The 25344-nt window shown below is 38.7% G+C and overlaps 1 gene segment (V, D, J or C); it reads right to left on the reverse strand.

Annotated features, from left to right (window-relative positions):
* Positions 1 to 25344, reverse strand: part of LOC137199800 (T cell receptor beta chain MC.7.G5-like) — a 90962-nt gene that overhangs the window by 59484 nt on the left and 6134 nt on the right.

Genomic DNA, 25344 nt, shown 5'->3' on the forward strand with positions numbered 1-25344 from the left:
AAAAGCATAAAAGTTGTTTCAGAGTTTTTGTATGAAGCAGAGAGGATCTGTAGTCAGTGTGCATAGCTAGCTGCACAGTAGTACATTGCAGTGTGCTCAGGTGTCTTTAGGTTGGTTATAAACAGAGAACCGTTCTTTGCTGTGTCTCCACTCATGTCTCCAGTGATATTAAAATGTTCTCTGAAAGGCTCCTCGTGCTCTATGCTCTTTTGATACACATGTCCGATGCGTTTCAGAGCTCGGTCTCCAGGGGATTTCTGGTACCACTGCATGAGTGTGTAGTCAGTTTTTTCATGACTGCAGACCAGCTGGACTTTGTCTCCAGGTTTTCTGAGTAGAGCTGAAGGACTCTGGTAGACTTCAACAGCCAGACAAACACCTAAAGAAAGAAAACATGAGTGAACAATGTAGAAACTATAGGTGAAGAGGTATTCCTGAATTGTAAAAGTGATTACCAAGGAGCCAAGAAAAAAAGAATAATGTGAGCATGTTGACTTGTTTTCTGAACAGTGAACACTGAGTGACTCTAAGCTCTTTAGTTATACAACAGTTACTAAAGACACCTAACACCTTCCCCTCAAAAGCAGCTTCATAAGTTTCACAGTGTTACATGTGTTGAGTATTTCTGGAGCTCCAGCTCCACCTACAGGACAGATATAAAAGTCAGGATTTTAAAAAATCAGCAAATTTATTGTGAAGCAGTTTTTGTTCAGCTGCTCATACTTCTCACATCACTGTGTTTACTGACGGCACAAAAATACACACCGCTGTCCTCCAGCTGCAAGTCATTGACAGTGAGAGCCTCGGTCTTTATGTCATCTTTGATGCCTACATATTTGTTTTGAGGGGCCCTCCCATAGTCTGGCTGCCCATCAAAAACTGTGTAGACAATGAGGGTCATGCTCTCCCCTGGACGCTGTCTGTACCAGTACATCTGGGCGTAGGAAATATCTTTGTCATGGCTGCAGTTCATATTTGCAGATTCGGACACATTTCTCCATCTGATTTCAGGGTATTGGTGCACATCTTGGCGTTGACCTGCATGGAGAAAATACAAAATTTAATGTAATTTGCATTCCATTTGGAAAAATGTTTTACTTTTTGTATTGCATACATGTGAATGTAAAAATATTTTACTGAAATCCACTGATACTGAAAGATAGACAGCCCAGTTTTGTAGTCAGAATTTGAGGCTGCATGTACCATCAGCCCATGTTTCCATGTTAATAAATAATTATAATAAATAACTATCAAATCTACACATCTCTAATCCTGTTACACTGTTTAGTTTTTGTAAATATATATTGAAATATATATTGAAATCTAGAAAAAACCCCAATAACACCTGAAATGTCAGCAAGGTATAATACTGGCTGCACAACAGATTTATTTGAAAACCTGTATTAAAATTTCTTAAAACAATTTTCATGACATCACCTGAAACCAGAATAATGTTAAAAGTAATGCTCAGGAATAAGATGATCATTTTGTGTTTCCTGAGCAGCTATATTGAAGAAAATAAGATCAAGTTGCTGTTGCAATGAATCATTATGTTTTCCTCAGTGTATCAGCAACTGATTATTTCCAGCCTCCTTCTTGAGTAAACCCTCCCATCAGCAAACCAACATGAAATCATTAGATGGGCGGTGTCATTGAGCACTATCCTCATCTAAAATGATAACTATCATGTCAACTACCACTACACCCCACTGGCTCAGGATACAGATCTGACTAAAGATATATTGCCAGCTTATTAAAGGAAAGAACACAGGTGCAAAGAGGCTGTGAGCTGTGATACAGAGATGAAAAAAACTATGATGGGAGGTTTTTGTACTGAGGAGCAGCGTTTTGTAGCACTGTGGGAACTAGCAGCACAGAAGTAAACTGCACTGCTGCTCAGGTTGAGTTCTTTAATTGTTAATGTGCAGGTCTGGTCTTTATCTGCACCACCTGACATTGTCACATTCACATCAGACTCTGGATATCCTTTGTTTAAATACACATATTCCAGGAACTGTAGCTGTTTGTTGAATTGCTTGTACCAGAGAATTCGATTGTAGCTCTGAATACTGTGTGAACAGCTGATTTTGGGAGTTTCTCCTGTTTTGTTGTACATGTGAGATGGAGTCTGGTAGACTTGGTCACCGAAAGAGGAACCTGTAGAAAAGGCATCAACAAAAACAACACAAATAAGTTTGACTTTGAAAGAAACTGTGAAGAAAACTGTCCTTTCTTTGATTACTTAAAACACAATGCTTCCTTTAAATCCTCAGTTATACATGTACTATTCACTTTATGTAAATCAGTTTCATATTTCAGAGCCCGCCTTTAATTATTATGTATATTAACAATAACAACAACAATAATAATAATAATAATTATAATCACAATTTCACATTTTTTAATTATGAAATATTGTCAGCATAATTTTGAATGTAAACATACAAGCAGGTTGATATGATATATGTGGTGAGAATTTGAGACATCATAGTGAAGCTGTTGAAATGAGATGTAGCCCTGAATGTCTGAAGCTGCTCTTTATAACAGGAGGCTTCACATACAGAACCTCCAGTTATAATATCTGATCTTTGTGAGAGGAGACCAACAGTGGTTAGAACGAGTTAATACAGGTGCAAAGAGGCTCTGAGCTGTTATACAGAGATAAAAACTGTGGTGGGGAGGTTTTTGTACTGAGGAGCAGTGGTATGTAGCACTGTGTTAACTAGCAGCACAGAAGTAAACTGCACTGCTGTTCAGGTTGAGTTCTTTAATTGTCAATGTGCAGTTCTGGTCTTTACTGGCACTCCCTTCCATCGTCACATTCACACCAGGCTCTGGATTTCCTTTGTCATAATTCATATATCCCAGGAACTGTAACTGTTTGTTGAATTGTTTGTACCAGAGGATCTGGTTGTAGCTCCCAAAACTGTGTGAACAGCTGATTTTGGCAGTTTCTCCTGTTTTGTTGTACATGTGAGCTGGAGTCTGGTAGACTTGGTCACTGAGAGAGGAACCTGTAGAAAAAGTGTCAACAAAAACAACACATCATATAAGAATAAACACTGGTGAATCCATTAATGTCACAAAGCTAAAATTGCAGCACTGTATAATATAAAAGATTTGATGACATTACCTGAAAACAGAATAATATTTAAAGTAATTTGTAGGAAAAGGATGATCATGTTGTCTTTTGTTTGGTAATAATTTTACTGTTGCTATGATTAGCAGTGTATCAGCAGATATACTGATTATTTCCAACCTCCTCTTTGCACAAACCTCCCATCTGCAAATAAACATGTACATGGGTGATGTCATAATGTTTCCTCCTCTTGACATTATAACCACCACCATCACCACTACACACCACTGGCTGAGTATAAAGGTCCCATTAAAGATATACTGCCTCCTTATGACAGATTGTTAACTTTCTCATTCCCAAGAACAAGAAAATGAACAATTTTCATTAGTAAATCTTTCTGTGTTAAATTCTGATATGACTGCAGGACATAAATTTTACAATGTTGTGAGTCCAGATATATCAAGTCTACATTATTTATTGTTGTCAAGACATTTGTGAGAGAAACACTGCACCCTCATGGATGTGATAGTAATAACATCAAATCCAGGATCTCATGATGAACCAGCTGGCTGATGTGAGTCGTTCAGTGTGTCTCTGCTTTGCGTTATAGACACTGATGTCTTCAATTAGCTGTCAAACCAGCAGTTGGATATTTGTGCAGCTGTTAAAGTCACCTGTATCACTGTGTTGACTCACAGCACAAAAATACACAAATCCAGTCCGATAATCCTTCTTTTTTGCTGGAAATTTCATATGTATGTGGGGGATTTGGGGTCGTGAAAACGTTTCGCTTCATCTCTTCTCCTGGCTGCTGTCTGTACCAGTACATGTACCAATATGAGCCTTAGTGTGACTGCAGTTCATTGTTGCAGACTGACTCACGTTCCTCCACAGCAGAGGGATCAGTGTGACATCACTCCCATTAATTAGACCTGTGAAGGTAAAAGAAAAAAAAAAAGTTACAGAACCACCAGTGAGTCCTCTGTTTTCAGTCAGAACATAAAATCTTTAATATGTCTTTAAAGCTAAAGTGACAGCTTCTCCTTTCAATCCTCGGCCTCATGATGTACAGTACCTACAATACAGAGCAGAGCTGCAGAGAGTTTGAGCAGACCAGCTGGGATCATTATTGTGTTCTGAGTAAAATGAAAATGAGAGACACTCAGTCTGTGTGATGGAAGGTGTGACGTTACAACAGAGTTTATTTCTGTGTTGTAAGTTACAGGTGGGAGTGTCGCTGTATTGTGAGTTGTTGTGTGTTGTACTTGAGGTCCTCCTACAGTACAGCAGATAAATACAGTTGGTAACAGCTTGCTGAGGTTTTTGTTCAGCTGTCAAGTGCATCTGTATCACTGTGTTGACTCACAGCACAGAAATCAAGCCTTTATCTTCTGGCAGCAGATTCTTCACTGTGAATGTCCCACTAGCAGCATCAGGCTTAGTAGCTGAGAATCTCTCTTTGCTGAAATTTCCAAAGTCGTGATTTTCTCTGCCGAATGCTGTGAACACAATGAGTTTCATTGCTTCTCTTGGTAGCTGTCTGTACCAGTACATCTGGCTGTAGGTATCACCCTTGGTGTGGTTGCAGGACATTGTTGCACTTTCACCTTTGTTTTTCCACAGTATGGGCGTCTGAGTGACATCACTCCCATCAACTAGGCATGTGTGTAAAACAATAAAAGTTACCACTAATTACCATTTTAACTCACATACAGTAGAGTATTTTACAACCGTTGTCACTGTCTGCTGACATCCCCGAAATAAAAGTATTAGTTGTAATGCAGAGATCATTGTACTTGGTCTGGATGATAATTTAGTGATTCAAACTGTTTGACTCTCAGTTGAATAGTGTCGTATCATGATGAAATGCTCATATCATGTTAGTGTTTGTTCCAAAGTAGAAACAGTAAGAAGCTGAGGAGACCATGTTTGATAATGTCCATGTTGTAAAGCACCAAGTCTCATATATACTGTAACTGTCAATGTAATTACAGAGATATAAAGAGTTACAGGTGGGAGTGTCTCTGCAGTGTGATGTTCTGTGAGCTGCTGTATCAAACTCCACATCAAAGTGTAACTGGGAGTGTTTGTGGTGCTCGAGGTCCCCCTACAGTACAGGAGAGAGAGATGTACAGTACAGGAGATAAATTGAGTTGATAGCAGTTGTTCCAACAGTGCACTGAGGTTTTTGTTCAGCTGTCAAGTGCATCTGTATCACTGTGTTGACTCACAGCACAGAAATACACTGCTCTGTCCTCAGATTGACTCAGCTTTGGAATATGAAGAGATGACAGACTTCTCCCATCACCACTCACATTATGAGTCTCTTTGAATTTATCTTCCACAACTAGAGAAGTGAGTCGTGCATAACCAACAAGAGCCATATCACTTTTCCCAGCAGACTGTTTGTACCACTGGATCATATTAAAATTAGTGTTTGAATGGCTGCAGTTTATCAGGATTTCTTCACCAAGATCTTTGATCATGGCTGCTGGAGTCTGATCAACACTGTTCTTTGAGAGTTCTGCAGAAAAAAATGTGAAACAAACTTTAGTGGAGAGAAAAACCTGCAGTGAACATATTTAGAACCATATGTCATAAGTTAATATTACCTGTTAAACAGAACGGCAGAGCTGCTAAATGTATGAGGAGTCTGATCATGATCCAAATGCAGATGAAAACAAAACAATAATGTCAAGTGTAAACTGAACAGAGCTGTCTGGATGTAAAGGAGGAGGAGGAGTCGGTTAATACAGGAAGAGGCGGCTTTAATGCTGATATCAGTGATTTCCTGCTACAGGCTGCAGTTAGATGCAGGTGTGCTCTTCTTCAGTGTAAAGTGATGAGAGAGGGTTTTTGTAGAGGCAAGAAGGTATTTGTGTCACTGTGCCTACTAGCTGCACAGTAATACATGCCACTGTCCTCTGACTCTCTGAGTTTTAGTACATGAAGTTGAGATTTCACTGAACCATCTCCAATCACATTGAAATGTTGTTTGAATTGGTCCTCAATGGTTGGGTTAGTACGCACAGTATATCCAATGAGTTTAAGGTTAGAGTTGCCTGTCGACTGCTGATACCACAATATTGTATTGTATGAACTGATTGAATGGCTGCAGTTGATTGTCTTTGAACTGTCAGCACTTCCTAATATTGATGATGGAACTTGAAGGACTTTAGTGCTCAGTGAACAACCTGCATTTAAGAAAGAAAAAATATTAAGAAAACAGAAATTGTTATGAAATATATATCTTTTAGAACAGTTCTAATTTCTACCTACAGGAAAGTGAGAGAAGCAGCAGAGTGATGCTGTTGAGGTTTCTGATCATGATGTCCTCCTCTTTGTCTCCACATTGACTGACAGACTGAACAGATGTTGAGGGACAAACTCAGAGGGGAGGAGACAGAGATTTGGATTATGTGAGCAAGTTTCTGGTTGTTGTCGTGCTGTGATGTAAATTTTCAATTAATGAAACACCTTCACAATGTATTTTATATGGTGTTAATCTATTGGCAGACAATTAATCAACTCCTACTCTGATAGTGAAATAATACATTAAGCTAAAACACCAAACATTTGCTGGTTCCAGCTGGTTTGATCAAACAAGCAATTCAAAGATGTTCACTTTGCTCTGTTATTGGTGGTGGGTATATTTTCACTATTCTGACATGTATTTTAAACAAATAATGAAGTGAAAAGAATAAGGAATCAATCAATAAATAATGAACATAATACTCAAAACCTAGGTGTACAGTAATATAATTTATTGTATATTTTCTTGTTATGAAATATTTTGAAATGTAAACTTTTGCTGAGCACAGCTATTTGAAGTTTCTTGCGTTCCCTGTTTAAGTATTTTCATGTCATATCCAAGTTATCCGTCTTGTCATTAATTCTTGGTCTTTAAAATGCTCTTTATTCCTTTCTCCTCTCACTCTCTAATTTATTGTTGAAGTGATTTTCATCTTTTGTTTTGTCACAGTGTCTGTAATGATTGTGAACACAGTAATTCAGTGTCAGACTAAGTCATGTGTCTGTGGTTTTTGTTCAGCCTGACGAGTATCTGCATCACAGTGTGTGTGCTGCTGGCGGCACAGTAATACACTCCGCTGTCCTCTGGTTGCACATTTTTCACTGTGAAAGATCCCGTCTCAGCCTCAGTCTTTATAGCTGAGAATTTGTCCTGGCTAAAATTTCCAAAGTCATGCTGGCTGCTGAAAGGCACCGTGTAGACGATCTGTTTCATAGTCTCTCCTGGTAACTGTTGATACCAATACATCTGAAAGAAACTGCCACCAAGGTTGTGACTGCAGTCCATGTGAGCAGAGTGACCCGTCTCTACAAGTAACCTTGAGGTCTGGTTGACCTTCCTACCACCTGGAAACAAACCATAATCTATTTTCAGTTACATTGTACTTTTCAGAAATGAAAACTAATGCAAAGATGTTAGCAGAAGTATAATACCTGCAGTACAGAGCAGAGACACAGTGAAGATGAGAGCTGAGATCATTTTGAACACTGTTACAGCACAGTGAGACATTCAACAAAGCAGCTGATGGCAGCATCACATCATCTGTCCAGTCACATGATGGAGTCCTCTGTACAAAAGGTGTCGTTACTGTGAGACAACACACATCTGTGATACTTGTCAGTTAACATTCAGCCATTTGTCTTGATCACCTTCTGCTGGTAGTCAGACAACATGACACAGTGTGATAAAAACATGTTTGATGGTGCTTGGGTCCTGTTGCTTTCAGGTGCAAGTCACCATCTTTGACAGTAAACACAGAGGTGATCGTAGCTTATAGATAAAATGTTAGTTGTTCAAGATTCAGGCAGTTGTCTTTCATAAAAAATCATCATAACCATCATAACCTCTGAAAAGTATGTATGAAACTTGAAATTTTTGAATTAAAGGCTCATAAAAATGATTCAAAAAGAAGAAAGAGAAACATCAGCCTGAATTTAATATGAAGAATAATTTCAAACTGTGATAATACAACTTTAGGAAGGAATATATAAAATTATTTGTATTTTAGTGGGATTATATTGAGTACATACAGGGCTTCCTTTTCTGAAGTCATTACCCTTCATTCCAAATATATAATAACACTATCAATGCTGTGAGACAGCCACATGTTGTGAGACACTGCAGTGTAACACTTAAACTGCACAGACACTGTTATCATAAGTAATGGAAATAACACTGAACACCAACCAAAATCTAAAAGTGCAATTAGTGTGCATGTCTAGAGCTCCCTCTGCTGATAATTATAGACACTGATGTCTTCAATTAGCTGTCAAACCAGCAGTTGGATATTTGTGCAGCTGTTAAAGTCACCTGTATCACTGTGTTGACTCACAGCACAAAAATACACAAATCCAGTCCGATAATCCTTCTTTTTTGTTGGAAATTTCATATTTATGTGGGGGATTTGGGGTCGTGAAAACGTTTCGCTTCATCTCTTCTCCTGGCTGCTGTCTGTACCAGTACATGTGCCAATATGAGCCTTAGTGTGACTGCAGTTCATTGTTGCAGACTGACTCATGTTCCTCCACAGCAGAGGGATCAGTGTGACATCACTCCCATTAATTAGACCTGTGAAGGTAAAAGAAAAAAAAAAAGTTACAGAACCACCAGTGAGTCCTCTGTTTTCAGTCAGAACATAAAATCTTTAATATGTCTTTAAAGCTAAAGTGACAGCTTCTCTGTATTGTACAGTACCTACAATACAGAGCAGAGCTGCAGAGAGTTTGATCAGACCAGCTGGGATCATTATTGTGTTCTGAGTAAAATGAAAATGAGAGACACTCAGTCTGTGTGATGGAAGGTGTGACGTTACAACAGAGTTTATTTCTGTGTTGTAAGTTACAGGTGGGAGTGTGGCTGTATTGTGAGTTGTTGTGTGTTGTACTTGAGGTCCTCCTACAGTACAGCAGATAAATACAGTTGGTAACAGCTTGCTGAGGTTTTTGTTCAGCTGTCAAGTGCATCTGTATCACTGTGTTGACTCACAGCACAGAAATCAAGCCTTTATCTTCTGGCAGCAGATTCTTCACTGTGAATGTCCCACTCGCAGCATCAGGCTTAGTAGCTGAGAATCTCTCTTTGCTGAAATTTCCAAAGTCGTGATTTTCTCTGCCGAATGCTGTGAACACAATGAGTTTCATTGCTTCTCCTGGCAGCTGTCTGTACCAGTACATCTGGCTGTAGGCAGCATCCTTGGTGTGGTTGCAGGACATTGTTGCACTTTCACCTTTGTTTTTCCACAGTATGGACGTCTGAGTGACATCACTCCCATCAACTAGGCATGTGTGTAAAACAATAAAAGTTACCACTAATTACCATTTTAACTCACATACAGTAGAGTATTTTACAACCGTTGTCACTGTCTGCTGACATCCCCGAAATAAAAGTATTAGTTGTAATGCAGAGATCATTGTACTCAGTCTGGATGATAATTTAGTGATTCAAACTGTTTGACTCTCAGTTGAATAGTGTCGTATCATGATGAAATGCTCATATCATGTTAGTGTTTGTTCCAAAGTAGAAACAGTAAGAAGCTGAGGAGACCATGTTTGATAATGTCCATGTTCTAAAGCTCCAAGTCTCATATATACTGTAACTGTCAATGGATTTACAGAGATATAAAGAGTTACAGGTGGGAGTGTCTCTGCAGTGTGATGTTCTGTGAGCTGCTGTATCAAACTCCACATCAAAGTGTAACTGGGAGTGTTTGTGGTGCTCGAGGTCCCCCTACAGTACAGGAGAGAGAGATGTACAGTACAGGAGATAAATTGAGTTGGTAGCAGTTGTTCCAACAGTGCACTGAGGTTTTTGTTCAGCTGTCAAGTGCATCTGTATCACTGTGCTTCACTGGCAGCACAGAAATACACTGCTCTGTCCTCAGATCGACTGAGCTTTGGAATATGAAGAGATGACAGACTTCTACCATCACCACTCACATTATGAGTCTCTTTGAATTTATCTTCCACAACTAGAGAAGTGAGTCGTGCATAACCAACAAGAGCCATATCACTTTTCCCAGCAGACTGTTTGTACCACTGGATCATATTAAAATTAGTGTTTGAATGGCTGCAGTTTATCAGGATTTCTTCACCAAGATCTTTGATCATGGCTGCTGGAGTTTGATCAACACTGTTCTTTCAGAGTTCTGTGAAAAAAATGTGAAACAAACAACTTTAGTGGAGAGAAAAACCTGCAGTGAACATATTTAGAACCATATGTCATAAGTTAATGTAATATTACCTGTTAAACAGAACGGCAGAGCTGCTAAATGTATGAGGAGTCTGATCATGATCCAAATGCAGATGAAAACAAAACAATAATGTCAAGTTCAAACTGAACAGAGCTGTCTGGTTGTAAAGGAGGAGGAGGAGTCGACATAATGGACGTCACATCTTTTCATCAGTGGATTTATACAGTCTACTGTTGTGTTGGTTAATACAGGAAGAGGCGGCTTTAATGCTGATATCAGTGATTTCCTGCTACAGGCTGCAGTTAGATGCAGGTGTGCTCTTCTTCATTGTAAAGTGATGAGAGAGGGTTTTTGTAGAGGCAAGAAGGTAATTGTGTCACTGTGACTACTAGCTGCACAGTAATACATGCCACCGTCCTCTGACTCTCTGAGTTTTAGTACATGAAGTTGAGATTTCACTGAACCATCTCCAGTCACATCGAAATGTTGTTTGAATTGATCCTCAATGGTTGGGCTAGTATACTGAATATATCCAATGAGTTTAAGGTTAGAGTTTCCCGTCGACTGCTGATACCACAATATTGTATCGTATCCACTGATTGAATGGTTGCAGTTGATTATCTCTGAACTGTCAGCACTTCCTAATATTGATGATGGAACTTGAAGGACTTTAGTGCTCAGTGAACAACCTGCATTTAAGAAAGAAAAAATATTAAGAAAACAGAAATGGTTATTAAATATTTATCTTTTAGAAAACAGTTCTAATTTCTACCTACAGGAAAGTGAGAGAAGCAGCAGAGTGATGCTGTTGAGGTTTCTGATCATGATGTCCTCCTCTTTGTCTCCACATTGACTGACAGACTGAACAGATGTTGAGGGACAAACTCAGAGGGGAGGAGACAGAGATTTGGATTATGTGAGCAAGTCTCTGGTTGTTCTCATACTGTGATGTAAATTTTCAATTACTGAAACACCTTCACAATGTATTTTATATGGTGTTAATTGATTGGCAGACAATTAATCAACTCCTACTCTGATGGTGAAATCATATATTAAGCTAAAACACCAAACATTTGCTGGTTCCAGCTGGTTGGATCAAACAAGCAATTCAAAGATGTTCACTTTGCTCTGTTATTGGTGGTGGATATATTTTCACTATTCTGACATGTATTTTAAATAAATATTGAACTGAAAAGAATAAGGAATCAATAATTAATGAACATAATACTCAAAACCTAGGTGTACAGTTATATAATTTATTGTATATTTTCTTGTTATCAAATATTTTGAAATGTAAACTTTTGTTGAGCACAGCTGCTTGGAGTTTCTTGTGTTCCCTATTTCAGTATTTTCATGTCCCTTTTATATCCGAGTTATCTGTCTTCTCATTAATTCTTGGTCTTTAAAATGCTCTTTATTCCTTTCTCATCTCTAATCTGATGTTGAAGTGATTTTCATCTTTTTCAGTTTTTTATGTTGTTAAAGTGTTTGTAATGATTGTGAATACAGTAACTCAGTCTTGTGTCTTGTGGTTTCCAGTCTAATAATCGTTCTTCTTTGCTGGAAATTTGGCCTCACTGAAGTCACTTTCATATTTATGTGGGGGATTTGGGGTCATGAAAATGTTTTGCTTCATCCTTTCTCCTGGCTGCTCTCTGTACCAGTACATGTACCAATATGAGCTGCCCTTAGTGTGACTGCAGTTTATTGTTGCAGACTGACTCACTTTCCTCCACAGCAGAGGGATCAGTGTGACATCACTCCCATTAATTAGACCTGTGGAGGTAAAAAAAAAAAAAAAAAAAAATAGCGTTACAGAACCACCAGTGAGTCCTCTGTTTTCAGTCAGAGCATAAAATCATTAATATGTCTTTAAAGCTAAAGTGGCAGCTTCTCCTTTCAATCCTCGGCCTCATGATGTACAGTACCTACAATACAGAGCAGAGCTGCAGAGAGTTTGATCAGACCAGCTGGGATCATTATTGTGTTCTGAGTAAAATGAAAATGAGAGACACTCAGTCTGTGTGATGGAAGGTGTGACGTTACAACAGAGTTTATTTCTGTGTTGTAAGTTACAGGTGGGAGTGTGGCTTTATTGTGAGTTGTTGTGTGTTGTACTTGAGGTCCTCCTACAGTACAGCAGATAAATACAGTTGGTAACAGCTTGCTGAGGTTTTTGTTCAGCTGTCAAGTGCATCTGTATCACTGTTGACTCACAGCACAGAAATACAAGCCTTTATCTTCTGGCAGCAGATTCTTCACTGTGAATGTCCCACTAACAGCATCAGGCTTAGTAGCTGAGAATCTCTCATCTTTGAAGTCTGGTTCAAAGTCATGATCTGTTTTTGCAGTTGTTGTAAAAACAATTTGTTTCATTGCTTCTCCTGGCAGCTGTCTGTACCAGTACATCTGGCTGTAGCCAGCACCCTTGGTGTGGTTGCAGGACATTGTTGCACTTTCATCCTTGTTTTTCCACAGTATGGAGGTCTGGGTGACATCACTCCCAACAACTAGACCTGTGTGTGAAACAGTAAAAGTTACCTCAAGTGAATATTTTAACTCACATACAGTAGAGTATTTTGCAACCGTTGTCATTGTCTGCTCTCTTTCCCGAAATAAAAGTTTTAGTTGTAATGCAGAGATCATTGTACTCAGTCTGGATGATAATTTAGTGATTCAAACTGTTTGACTCTCAGTTGAATAGTGCCGTATCATGATGAAATGCTCATATCATGTTAGTGTTTTGCAGGTGTCCAAATGTAAATATTCCTTCTAATTGTAAATTGTTTGACATGTATAAATAGTTTTACTGATGTAAAGCATAATAGTGGATTGTATTAATTTGCCATGATTGATATTTTTAGTTATCAGTCAACATTCCTATTTCTATCATGATATTGATTTCAACCATATTTCTCAGCCCCAGATCTCACTGTACTTTATCTTTGTTCCAAAGTAGAAATAGTAAGAAGCTGAGGAGACCATGTTTGATAATGTCCATGTTGTAAAGCACCAAGTCTCATATATACTGTAACTGTCAATGTAATTACAGAGATATAAAGAGTTACAGGTGGGAGTGTCTCTGCAGTGTGAAGTTCTGTGAGCTGCTGTATCAAACTCCACATCAAAGTGTAACTGGGAGTGTTTGTGGTGCTCGAGGTCCCCCTACAGTACAGGAGAGAGAGATGTACAGTACAGGAGATAAATTGAGTTGGTAGCAGTTGTTCCAACAGTGCACTGAGGTTTTTGTTCAGCTGTCAAGTGCATCTGTATCACTGTGCTTACTGACAGCACAGAAATACAAGCCTTTATCTTCTGGTTTCAGATTCTTCACTGTGAATGTCCCATTAGCAAAGTTAGGCTTAGTGGCTGAGAATCTCCCATTTCTGAAGTCTGGTTCAAAGTCATGATCTGTTTTTGCAGTTGTTGTAAAAACTATTAGTTTCATTGTTTCTCCTGGCAGCTGTCTGTACCAGTACATCTGGTTGTAGCTAACATCCTTGGTGTGGTTGCAGGACATTGTTGCATTTTCATCCATGAATTTCCATATTATTGAGGTCTGAGTGACAACACTCCCATCAACTAGACCTGTGTGTAAAACAGTAAAAGTTAGCACCAGTGAACATTTTAACTCACATACAGTAGCCCTATAGACTAGTAGACCATTAAATATATGCTCAACAATTGCTTGTTAGACGTAATAATAAAGGTTAAAGGCTATAATGTAGTGGGTTGATCTCACCTTTTATCCAGAGCAGAAGTGTTAACAAGCTTAGGAAACCATGTTTGATGATGTCCATGTTGTAGAAGTCAGAGACTGAAAGAGGTCTAATCTAACTGTCAGTGTAGTTACAGAGATCTAAAAGGTTCCAGGTGGGTGTTTCATAGTTGATGTTCTCTGATGCTGTTAGCTGCTGTGTAATCCACGTGATGAATCAAAGTGTAACTGGGAGTGTTTGTGGTGCTAGAGGTCCCCCTACAGTACAGGAGAGAGAGATGTACAGTACAGGAGATAAATTGAGTTGGTAGCAGTTGTTCCAACAGTGTACTGAGGTTTTTGTTCAGCTGTCAAGTGCATCTGTATCACTGTGCTCACTGACAGCACAGAAATACAAGCCTTTATCTCCTGGTTCCAGATTCTTCACTGTGAATGTCCCACTAGCAGCATCAGGCTTAGTGGCTGAGAATCTCTCTTTGCTGAAATTTCCAAAGTCATGATTTTCTCTGCCGAATGCTGTGAACACAATGAGTTTCATTGTTTCTCTTGGTAGCTGTCTGTACCAGTACATCTGGTTAAAATTAGCACTCTTAGTGTGACTGCAGTTCATTGTGGCAGACTGACCCTCTTTGCTCCACAGCAGAGGGGTCTGGGTGACATCACTCCCATCAATTCGACCTGTCGGGGTCAACAATTGCATGTCATGTTACAAGACCAACAATAACTCCTCTGCATACAGGCAGAATGTTCAACATACAATCATTAACATGAATTTAAATCTTCCACAAGTTGGAAGAAGTAAAAGTGATCATTTTTTCTCTCATTTAGTAACCACAATGATGTACCGTACCTACAATACAGAGCAGAGCTGCAGAGAGTTTAATCAGACCAGCTGTGATCATTATTGTGTTCTGAGCAAAATGAACTTAGAGACCAGAGTCACCGTCAGTCTGTGTGATGAGAAGTGTGACGTTACAGCAGAGATACAAAGAGTTGCAGGTGGGAGTGTCTCTGCAGTGTGATGTCCTGTGAACTGCTGTATCAAACTCCACATCAGAGTGTAACTGGAAGTGTTTGTGGTGCTCAAGGTCCCCCTACAGTACAGGAGAGAGAGATGTACAGTACAGGAGATAAATTGAGTTGGTAGCAGTTGTTCCAACAGTGCACTGAGGTTTTTGTTCAGCTGTCAAGTGCATCTGTATCACTGTGCTCACTGACAGCACAGAAATACAAGCCTTTATCTTCTGGTTCCAGATTCTTCACTGTGAATGTCCCACTAGCAAAGTCAGGCTTAGTGGCTGAGAATCTCTCTTTGCTGAAATTTCCAAAGTCGAGATTTTCTTTGCCGAGTGTTGTGAACACAATGAGTTTCATTGCTTCTCCTGGCAGCTGTTTGTACCAGTACATCTGAATGTAGCCAGCACCCTTGGTGTGGTTGCAGTATATTGTTGCTTCTTCATCCTTGTTTTTCCACAGTATGGAGGTCTGGGTGACATCACTCCCATCAATTAGGCCTGTGTGTAAAACAGAAAAAGTTACCACTAATTGATTGATTAATTAATTTAACTCAAACAATGACATTTGTCATTGTCTGCTTTCATCATTTAAATAAAAGTTTAAGACAGTAATGCAGTGACATGATTTACTGTATTTAACCTTTTATCCAGAGAAAAAATACCAATAAGCTGAGGAGACCATGTTTGACGATGTCCATGTTCTGGAGTCTCATATATGACTGTCAGTGTACTGTAGTTAGACAACAGAGATATGAAGAGTTGCAGCTGGGTGTGTCATTGAAGTGTGTGACGTTCTCTGACACTGTAAACTGCTGTATAAAATCTACATTGTCAGTTTCTTGTAGATGTGTGGATATAAGTGTTGCTGGAGGTTCCCCTACATTCAGATCAGTCCCACCGACGAGCTGAGGAGGCCTAATTGATAATGTGTGGTGATGAGTCCAACACATTTAAAAAATGATGAGGCTGCACTTATAATATGAAGCAGTGATGAAAAATGTTAACATTTTATCAGTTCTAATATTAAATAAACTGTTTCAGTTAAATTCTAAAAAGATGTCTTTATTAACATTTACGTACTGTATGAAAGAGAAAAAGAGGTTTGAGTCATCATAGTGGTCTTCTTAATATGAGATCCAGCCACAGTAAACATGCTGAATGACTGAGGCTGTTTTTTATAAAGGGAGGTGGGAAGTTAAAGGCGTTGCTCCACAGAAAGGACCTCCCATTAAAATCACTGATCTCATTCACAAGATAGACCAACATTGGTTAGAGTGGTTTATTCCAGGTGCAAAGAGGCTGTGAGCTGTAACACAAAGATTAAAAATGTGATGAGGTTTTTGTACTGAGGAGCAGTGATATGTAGCACTGTGTAAACTAGCAGCACAGAAGTAAACTGCACTGCTGTTCAGGTTCAGTCCTTCAATTATTAATGTGCAGGTTTGGTCTTCATTTGCACTCCCCTCGATTTTCACACCCATTCCAGTCTCTGGGTTAGCAGTGGTCCCTGACATGTATCCCAGGAACTGTAGTTGTCCGTTTGATTGCTTATACCAGAGGATCTGGTTATAGCTCTGAATACTGTGTGAACAGCTGATTTTGGCAGTTTCTCCTGTTTTGTTGTACATGTGAGCTGGAGTCTGGTAGACTTGGTCACTGAGAGAGGAACCTGTAGAAAAAGCACCAACAATACACAATCACATTAAATGAGGATGAATACTATTAAATAGAAAAATGAGAGAACACAGGACAGGAATTGAACATGATAAATAGAGAATATGTGGACAAAACATTATGTATTTGATTAAATCAAAGCCCATATCTCTTTCTTGAACCTCAATCCCAAAATGTATCAGAGTCTATAGCCTGTAACTGGAATAGCTGATTGTTTGCTTAATAAATATAAATCCACCTTTTTAAAGAAGAAATGTCTTAAAAGACTTCTGTACCTGAAACCAGAATAACATTAAAGGCGATGCAGAAGAAAAGGATCATGTTGTGTTCTGGCCAAATTTAACACCAGTTTGTGTTTTCGTCACACTTTATGCTGGTATGCTGATACTTTCCACCTCCTTTACTGAAAAAACCCTCTTATCAGGAAAATAGACACAACTTCTTTAAAGTGGGTGGTGTCGTAGTGCATTCTCCACCTCTAAACATTAAAACCATCATGTCAGCTACCACCACACACCACAGGCTCAATGAAGATATACTGCCACCCTGTGAAAGGAAGCAAAACAGCAAAGACCTGTAGTAATCCCTGCAAACGTTTGTACACAACAGAGTATTTGTCACAATCAAAGAAGAGTTAAACTGTGTATATACAGATATAAAATAAGTATTTTTGTGTTTTTCAATTATTATTGGTCTAAATATTACAAACTAAATCAGAGGACATGTCTAAAATGTAGACTTGGTTGTTTAGGAACTTCTGGTAACGTATTATGAATTAATATGATGGGACAGTCCTGCCTCTAATGATTATTTATGTGAACAATAAATTTAATATTTTTAAATCATGAAATATTGTCATCATCATTTTGAATGTAAACATACAAGCAGGTGGATCTGATATATGTGGTGAGAATTTAAGACATCATAGTGATGCTGTTGAAATGAGATGTAGCCCTGAATGTCTGAAGCTTCTCTTTATAACAGGAGGCTTCACATACAGAACCTCCCGTTATAATATCTGATCTTTGTGAGAGGAGACCAACAGTGGTTAGAACGAGTTAATACAGGTGCAAAGAGGCTCTGAGCTGTAATACAGAGATAAAAAAAAACTGTGGTGATGAGGTTTTTGTACTGAGGAGCAGTGATATGTAGCACTGTGTAAACTAGCAGCACAGAAGTAAACTGCACTGCTGTTCAGGTTGAGTCCATTAATTGTCAATGTGCAGGTCTGGTCTTTACTGGCACCACCTTCCATCGTCACATTCACACCAGGCTCTGGATTTCCTTTGTTTAAATACACATATCCCAGGAACTGTAGTTGTCCATTTGACTGCTTATACCAGTTGATCTGGTTGTAGCTCTGAATACTGTGTAAACAGCTGATTTTGGCGGTTTCTCCCGTTTTGTTGTACATGTGAGCTGGAGTCTGGTGGACTTGGTCACTGAGAGAGGAACCTGTCGAAAAGGTGTCAACAAAAACAACACACCATATAAGAATAAACACTGATAAATCCAGTAATGTAACATAAATAAAACTAGAAACAGATGCTGTTGAAAACTTGTATGAAATGTCTAAAAAATTTGATACATTACCTGAAACCAGAATAATGTTAAAAGTAATTTGTAGGAAAAGGATGATCATGTTGTCTTTTGTTTGGTAATAATTTTACTGTTGCTATGATTAGCAGTGTATCAGCAGTTCTACTGATTATTTCCAACCTCCTCTTTGCACAAACCTCCCATCTGCAAATAAACATGTACGTGGGTGGTGTCATAATGTTTCCTCCTCTTGACATTATAACCACCACCATTAAAGATATACTGCCTCCTTATGATAGGAAGGAACACAGGTGCAAAGAGGCTGTGAGCTGTGATACAGAGATGAAAAACTGTGATGGGGAGGTTTTTGTACTGAGAAGCAGTGATATGTAGCACTGTGGAAACTAGCAGCACAGAAGTAAACTGCACTGCTGTTCAGTCTCAGTCCTTCAATTATTAATGTGCAGTTTTGGTCTTTATTTGCATTCCCTTCGATCTTCACACCCCTTCCAGTCTCTGGGTTAGCAGTGGTCCCTGACATGTATCCCAGGAACTGTAGTTGTCCGTTTGACTGCTTGTACCAGAGGATCCGGTCATAGCTCTGAATACTGTGTGAACAGCTGATTTTGGCAGTTTCTCCTGTTTTGTTGTACATGTGAGCTGGAGTCTGGTAGACTTGGTCACTGAGAGAGGAACCTGTAGAAAAGGCATCAACAAAAACAACACATCATATAAGAATAAACACTGGTGAATACAGTAATGTCACTAAGTTCAATAAAGCTTAAATAGCAGCACTGTATAATATAAAAGATTTGATGACATTACCTGAAAAGAGAATAATATTTAAAGTAATTTGTAGGAAAAGGATGATCATGTTGTCTTTTCTTGGGTAATATTTTTACTGTTGCTATGATTAGCAGTGTATCAGCAGATATACTGATTATTTCCAACCTCCTCTTTGCACAAACCTTTCATCTGCAAGTAAACATGTATGTGGGTGGTGTCATAATGTTTCCTCCTCTTGACATTATAACCACCACCATCACCACTACACACCGCTGGCTGAGTATAAATGCCCCTTTAAAGATATACTGCCTCCTTATGACAGACTGTTAACTTTCTCATTCCCAAGAACAAGAACAAATGAACAATTTTCTTTAGCAAATCTTTCTGTGTTAAATTCTGATATGACTGCAGGACTTATATTTTGCAATGTTGTGAGTCCAGATACATCAAGTCTACATTATTTGTTGTTGTCAAGACAAGATATTTGTGATTTAAATTCCACATTTTTCCAAATAGTTAAAAAACACACATTAAGATCTGTGGAGAAACACTGCACCCTCATGGATGTGATAGTAATAACATCAAATCCAGGATCTCATGATGAACCAGCTGGCTGATGTGAGTCGTTCAGTGCGTCTTTGCTTTGTGTTATCAGCAGGTGAATGATTGTGATTGAGTAACTGGTTTCATCAGAGAAGGTTTTTGTCAAAGACAGAGGGTTTGTGTAGCACTGTGCGTCACTGGCAGCACAGAAATACACTGCTCTGTCCTCAGATCGACTCAGCTTTGGAATATGAAGAGATGACAGACTTCTATCATCACCACTCACATTATGAGTCTCTTTGAATTTATCTTCAACAACTAGAGAAGTGAGTCGTGCATAACCAACGAGAGCCATATCACTTTTCCCAGCAGACTGTTTGTACCACTGGATCATATTAAAATTAGTGTTTGAATGGCTGCAGTTTATCAGGATTTCTTCACCAAGATCTTTGATCATGGCTGCTGGAGTCTGATGAACACTGTTCTTTGAGAGTTCTGCAGAAAAAAATGTGAAACAAACAACTTTAGTGGAGAGAAAAACCTGCAGTGAACATATTTAGAACCATATGTCATAAGTTAATGTAATATTACCTGTTAAACAGAACGGCAGAGCTACTAAATGTATGAGGAGTCTGATCATGATCCAAATGCAGATGAAAACAAAACAATAATGTCAAGTTCAAACTGAACAGAACTGTCTGGATGTAAAGGAGGAGGAGGAGTCGACATAATGGACGTCACATCTTTTCATCAGTGGATTTATACAGTCTACTGTTGTGTTGTTTAATACAGGAAGAGGCGGCTTTAATGCTGATATCAGCATTTCCTGCTACAGGCTGCAGTTAGATGCAGGTGTGCTCTTCTTCAGTGTAAAGTGATGAGAGAGGGTTTTTGTAGAGGCAAGAAGGTATTTGTGTCACTGTGCCTACTAGCTGCACAGTAATACATGCCACCGTCCTCTGACTCTCTGAGTTTTAGTACATGAAGTTGAGATTTCACTGAACCATCTCCAGTCACATTGAAATGTTGTTTGAATTGATCCTCAATGGTTGGGTTAGTATACTGAATATATCCAATGAGTTTAAGGTCAGAGTTGCCCGTCGACTGCTGATACCACAATATTGTATAGTATTCACTGATTGAATTGCTGCAGTTGATTATCTTTGAACTGTCAGCACTTCCTAATATTGATGATGGAACTTGAAGGACTTTAGTGCTCAGTGAACAACCTGCATTTAAGAAAGAAAAAATATTAAGAAAACAGAAATGGCTATAAAATATTTATCTTTTAGAAAACAGTTCTAATTTCTACCTACAGGAAAGTGAGAGAAGCAGCAGAGTGATGCTGTTGAGGTTTCTGATCATGATGTCCTCCTCTTTGTCTCCACATTGACTGACAGACTGAACAGATGTTGAGGGACAAACTCAGAGGGGAGGAGACAGAGATTTGGATTATGTGAGCAAGTCTCTGGTTGCTGTGGTGTAAAATTTCAATTTATGGAACACTTTCCACGTGACAATTAATTTTATATTGTATTTATCGATCGGCAGACAATTAATCAACTCCTATTCTGATAGTGAAATAATATATCAAGCTAAAACGCTGTTGGATCAAACAAGTAATTGGAAGATGATAACTTTGCTCTGTTTTTGGTGGTGGGTATATTTTCACTATTCTGCCATGTATTTTAAATAAATATTGAACTGAATGAATGAATCAATAAATAATGAACATAATACTCAAAACCTAGGTGTACAGTAATATAATTTATTGTATATTTTCTTGTTATGAAATATTTTAAAATGAAAACATTTGTCGAGCGCAGCTGCTTGGAGTTTCTTGTGTTCCCTGTTTCAGTATTTTCATGTCATATCCGAGTTATGTGTCTTCTCATTAATTCTTGGTCTTTTAAATGCGCTTTATTCCTTTCTCCTCTCTAATCTATTGTTGAAGTGATTTTCATCTTTTTTCAGTTTATCTTGTTGTTACAGTGTCTGTAATGATTGTGAATACAGTAACTCAGTCTTGTGTCTTGTGGTTTCCAGTCTAATAATTGTCTTTGCTGAAGTCACTTTCATATGTATGTGGGGGATTTGGGGTCATGAAAACGTTTTGCTTCATCCTTTCTCCTGGCTGCTGTCTGTACCAGTACATGTACCAATATGAACTGCACTTAGTGTGACTGCAGTTCATTGTTGCAGACTGACTCACGTTCCTCCACAGCAGAGGGATCAGTGTGACATCACTCCCATTAATTAGACCTGTGGAGGTAAAAAAAAAAAATAGTGTTACAGAACCACCAGTGAGTCCTCTGTATGCAGTCAGAACATAAAATCATCATTATGTCTTTAAAGCTAAAGTGACAGCTTCTCCTTTCAATCCTTGGCCTCATGATGTACAGTACCTACAATACAGAGCAGAGCTGCAGAGAGTTTGATCAGACCAGCTGGGATCATTATTGTGTTCTGAGTAAAATGAAAATGAGAGACACTCAGTCTATGTGATGGAAGGTGTGACGTTACAACAGAGTTTATTTGTGTTGTAAGTTACGGGTGGGAGTGTGGCTGTATTGTGAGTTCTGTGTTGTACTTGAGGTCCTCCTACAGTACAACAGATAAATACAGTTGGTATCAGCTTGCTGAGGTTTTTGTTCAGCTGTCAAGTGCATCTGTATCACTGTGTTGACTCACAGCACAGAAATACAAGCCTTTATCTTTTGTTTCCAGATTCTTCACCGTGAATGTCCCACTAGCAAAGTCAGGCTTAGTGGCTGAGAATCTCTCATCTCTGAAGTCTGGTTCAAAGTCAGGTTTGCTGTTTGCAACAGTGAACACAATGAGTTTCATTGCTTCTCCTGGCAGCTGTCTGTACCAGTACATCTGGTTGTAGCCAGCATCCTTGGTGTGGTTGCAGTCTATTGTTGCATTTTCACCCTTGAATTTCCACAATATGGAAGTCTGAGTGACATCACTCCCATCAACTAGACCTGTGTGTAAAACAGTAAAAGTTAGCACCAGTGAACATTTTAACTCACATACAGTAGCCCTATACACTAGTAGACCATTAAATTGATGTTCAACATTTGCTTGTTATACGTAATAATAAAGGTTAAAGGCTATAATGTAGTGGGTTGATCTCACCTTTTATCCAGAGCAGAAGTGTTAACAAGCTTAGGAAACCATGTTTGATGATGTCCATGTTGTAGAAGTCAGAGACTGAAAGAGGTCTAATTTAACTGTCAGTGTAGTTAAAGAGATCTAAAAGGTTCCAGGTGGGTGTTTCATAGTTGATGTTCTCTGATGCTGTTAGCTGCTGTGTAATCCACGTGATGAATCAAAGTGTAACTGGGAGTGTTTGTGGTGCTCGAGGTCCCCCTACAGTACAGGAGAGAGAGATGTACAGTACAGGAGATAAATTGAGTTGGTAACAGTTGTTCCAACAGTGCACTGAGGTTTTTGTTCAGCTGTCAAGTGCATCTGTATCACTGTGCTTCACTGACAGCACAGAAATACAAGCCTTTATCTCCTGACACCAGATTCTTCACTGTGAATGTCCCACTAGCAGCGTCAAGCTTAGTAGCTGAGAATCTCTCTTTTCTGAAGTCTGGTTCAAAGTCATGATCTGTTTTTACAGTTGTTGTAAAAACTATTAGTTTCATTGTTTCTCCTGGCAGCTGTCTGTACCAGTACATCTGGTAGTAGCTACCGCCCTTGATGTGATTGCAGTATATTGTTGCATTTTCACCCTGGTCTTTCCACATTATGGGGTTCTGGGTCACATCACTTCCATCAATTAGACCTGTGTGTTCAACAATAAAGGATACGATAGTGAACTTTTTCTTGTTGCATTCTGACATCATATCAAAATGATATCTAGTTTAGTTAAAAGCAAAATATGAAAATAAGTGCATGTTAACTTGTGTTCATAAACCAATCCACAGTTGATTTTATTGTAAATTACCTGTAGTCCACAGGAAGAAGACGGACAATCTGAAGAGGTCTTGTTTGATGATGATAATATCCATGTTTTCTTAGACACAAACTGCCAGAGTCTATTATAGTTAGAGACATGAAGAGCTACAGGTGGGAGTGTCTCTGCGTTGTGATGTGATCCTGAGAGCTGCACTACACACATCTACAGTGCTGTCATTCAAAGTATTGATAGGTGTATAAATGGTAGTCGAGCGCCCTCTACTGTGCATCACTGTGATGTACTTAAACTTTCATTCTGATCAGTTACACTGACAAACAGAGATCACATTTGATGCTGTTATGTTCAGTTATGTGGTGAGTCACAGACGCAGAAGATGGACGATCCAACTGAACAAAATTTACAAAAACAATGATTGATAGTAACTTCATCTTCAATTCATCAGGAAGACACCTCCAATGGACTGTTTGATGACCTGATAATCTAATTGTTCCTTTTTCACAACTGCAGACTTGACGTAGTTATGAATTATGTCTTATGAATTGGTACCAAATTCTTATTCTACTCGTTTGTCTAATTGTGATTCAGACATTGCACTTGAAATCAAGGTTGAGAGGATTGGTCATTGATTGTATCATAGCTCTGACTGACTGCTGTGTTGCAGGTTTATCCAGCAGATGGCACCATGATTATCAGCCAGCTGAAGACTCAGCCTCTTCTCAGCAACAGCTGGAGCAGAGACAGCTGCAACTCAGAGTCCAAGGTGCGTTTTAGTCACACCTTTGCCATCATGCTAATCACATGATTAACTTGACATACTTTACATGCTTGCTTGCTAACATGACAAACGTGAACATGTTTAAATCCAGTAGTTAACATACACATCAACATGCTAACAGTCCAATGGTCTCTATACTTAGTTTAGAGATGCAGTTCAGATGAAAAGTGAGCAAAGTCTGACTGAGCTGAGCCTGACAAACTGAATCTGAGCCCCACTATTGGTCACAATGTAGGAAAGTAGTCAAAATGATTTTATTTATTTATACAACAATGTTGACTTGTGGTGTGTAAGTAGCATTACACCTTCATGGGTTCACTTATTTAACTATCAAATCTGTCTTTTTACTTTATTAGGAGGTTTTAAGAGTTGGACACAGAAAAAAGAAAATGAGATGTCATTAATATCTGTATCACAACATACCATAACAAACACCAGCGTACTGTGTATTCATCATGGTTTCCCAGAGACTTGCAGTGGGAACAAGTTCTGTTCATATTGTAATTTCACAGTTTCCAACAGAAGTCAATAAAAGTCATAGATTCCCTGATGCTCCTTAAATGCTCAGTTTTTCCTTCGCAGCGTTCATGTTCTGTGTGTGTTTTACTTCAGATGTATGTTGATAGATAGATGATACATTATCTGCATTTTTGCATATATGAATATTATTAAACTGACCATGTTAGAGGTTCAGTTCCTCCTGGGGACATTCAGAGTAAATACAGGACACAGCTTCCCATTCACTTGAATGAGAAAGTGTGTCCAAACATTAGACTGGTACTGTATGTATGAACTGATGGTAACTGATGGTATGATGGTAAAGGGATTTTGGAGTAAACTTGTAAAGTCTGTTAAATGTGATGAAGTTATTACTGGCTGAACCTACTGACCCTTTCCTGTTTCCCAGAGAATCATAATGATTTAACTTTTAGGTTATTAAAAGGATTTCACACATAAATCACATGTAATCAATACACTTTTATTGTAGTGTCACATACAGGGAGCTTCTCTTTTTTATTTTAACTCTGTCATTTATTTTATATGATTATGTGATTATGAA

Source organism: Thunnus thynnus, chromosome 16, assembly GCF_963924715.1.
Source record: "Thunnus thynnus chromosome 16, fThuThy2.1, whole genome shotgun sequence".
NCBI classification, from domain to species: Eukaryota; Metazoa; Chordata; class Actinopteri; order Scombriformes; family Scombridae; genus Thunnus; species Thunnus thynnus.